Source organism: Dreissena polymorpha, chromosome 5 (assembly GCF_020536995.1).
Source record: "Dreissena polymorpha isolate Duluth1 chromosome 5, UMN_Dpol_1.0, whole genome shotgun sequence".
In the NCBI taxonomy this organism is placed as follows: domain Eukaryota; kingdom Metazoa; phylum Mollusca; class Bivalvia; order Myida; family Dreissenidae; genus Dreissena; species Dreissena polymorpha.
This window is the reverse complement of record NC_068359.1, coordinates 1098317-1100540: the sequence shown is the minus strand read 5'-3', so window position 1 is coordinate 1100540 and position 2224 is coordinate 1098317. Positions and strand designations below refer to the sequence as shown.

At 34.8% G+C, this 2224-nt stretch overlaps 1 long non-coding RNA gene across 1 annotated transcript; it reads right to left on the bottom strand.

The window, feature by feature from the left end:
* Positions 1-1216: 1216 nt before the first annotated feature.
* On the bottom strand, positions 1217-1758 carry LOC127832020 (uncharacterized). Its single transcript, XR_008026624.1, has 3 exons — positions 1728-1758; positions 1443-1575; positions 1217-1290 (listed from the first exon to the last, which is right to left on the bottom strand). It is a non-coding gene; the product is annotated as an uncharacterized LOC127832020 (long non-coding RNA).
* Positions 1759-2224: the final 466 nt, after the last annotated feature.

Genomic DNA, 2224 nt, shown 5'->3' with positions numbered 1-2224 from the left:
CTTGTATACACAAAATTACAAAGCTCTAATTTATTTAACTACAAATGATTGAAAACTATCTGAAATTCCTATTGATAGTTGTTATGACTTCTAAAAGGTAAACAGTTACCCATTAACATAAGATACATGTCTGAACAAAAAGCAAGTAAAACTGATGACAGTGATTTTGAGCCATCTGAGATCCAAAATGATATCAGTTGTGGATATCAGGTGAAATGTCACCATATTAACTATGTTGGATTTATCTTAGGTCTTGTTTGGCTGTATTTATTTGCAAAGAAACTCTAGCAAATATATTTTTATGTATATATATATTTGTCTGTTTTCAGGCTGACTCTTCAGCTGCAGCAGCATGCAGAGCACAGAATGTTTCTCAGAAGACATAAGTGTCCATGCCAACCTTAAAAGGGCCAACTCCATTTCCTGTGACTGATATTGAACACATTGAAAGAGCACTTTCAGCGCTTTTCCCCACTATAGTGGAGGACATATTGTTTTTGCCCTGTCTGTTGGTTGGTTGGTTTGTGTGTTTGTTTGCTCCAACTTTAACATTTTGCAATAACTTTTGCAATATTGAAGTTACTAACTTCATATTTGGCATGCATGCGTATCTCATAGAGCTGCACATTTTGAGTAGTGGAAGGTCAAGGTCATCCTTCAACGTCAAAGGTCAAATATATAGCTTCAAAGCGGCGCAGAGGGTGACATAGTGTTTCTGACAAACACATATCTTGTTTTATTCAATAAATCATACACATTCAATTTTTGCATGCCACAAATAAATGCCAACTTATATACTACCACCTAGAACAACATGCCACACCAACAATGGTTATCAATTACATGTGAATAAGCTCAAGAATAAAGCAATAGACCAGTACCTTGTGATTACAAACAGAGAGTAAGTTGGCACCATTTTTATTTTTACTCCTGAAAATTTAACTTTCAAACTGTGGGGAGTAGGGGCTATTCATGTGAACGAACTTGATATATTTATTTATCTCGTGATGCAAACCAATCAACTAAGACGTTGGTCGGCTTATTTTGATATTTTGTTAACCAACTTCTTAGACAGATTACTTGCAAAAATAAATTGTGGAAAAATAACAATTGAATCAAGATTATATATCAAATTTGTATCAAGATTATATATCATTTGCTGATTAAATCTTGACCAGTTCACAACATATCTGTACAAATAAAACAAGATGTGTTTGTGAAACACAATGTCCCCCTATATGATGTTTGACCTTGTAGGATGACCTTGACCTTGTGAAGGATGACCTTGACCTTGACATTTCACCACTCAAAATGTGCAGCTCCATGAGATACACATGCATGCCAAATATCAAGTTGCTATCTTCAATATTGCAAAAGTATTCATAAAATTAGCGGTTTGGGCCACATATATTTGACCTCTGACCTTGAAGGATGACCTTGACCTTGACCTTTCACCACTCAAAATGTGCAGCTCCATGAGATGCACATGCATGCCAAATATCAAGATGCTATCTTCAATATTGCAAAAGTATTTATAAAATAAGCGATTTGGGCCACATATATTTGACCTCTGACCTTGATGGATGACCTTGACCTTGACCTTTCACCACTCAAAATGTGCAGCTCCATGAGATACACATGCATGCCAAATATCAAGTTGCTATCTTCAATATTGCAAAAGTATTCATAAAATGAGCGATTTTGGCCACATATATTTGACCTCTGACCTTGAAGGATGACCTTGACCTTGACCTTTCACCACTCAAAATGTGCAGCTTCATGATACACATGCATGCCAAATATGAAGTTGCTATCTTCAATATAGCAAAAGTTATTGCCAAATGTTAAAGTTGGCGCAAACAGACAGACCAACAGACCAACAGACAGGGCAAAAACAATATGTCCCCCTATAGTGGGGGACATAAAAAGGAATGATATTATTAGAAATTAACCTCATCAACGATGCCACCACCATCGTCTGAGGCAAGATTAAATTAAGAAAGCAAATTATTGAACTAATTTCATAACATAATAATAATGAAACAGTTTCTTACAAAATATGTCATTAAATGTAAATTAAAAACTTAGGAAACAAGCAGTATTTTAAATAGTAATTCTTATTAAAGTAACTAGCAGTATTTGAGACCCTAACTTACCGGTAAATAATCCTATAACATGAATATACTGATAACTTGAAATAATTCATTTCCATCACGTTCAACCT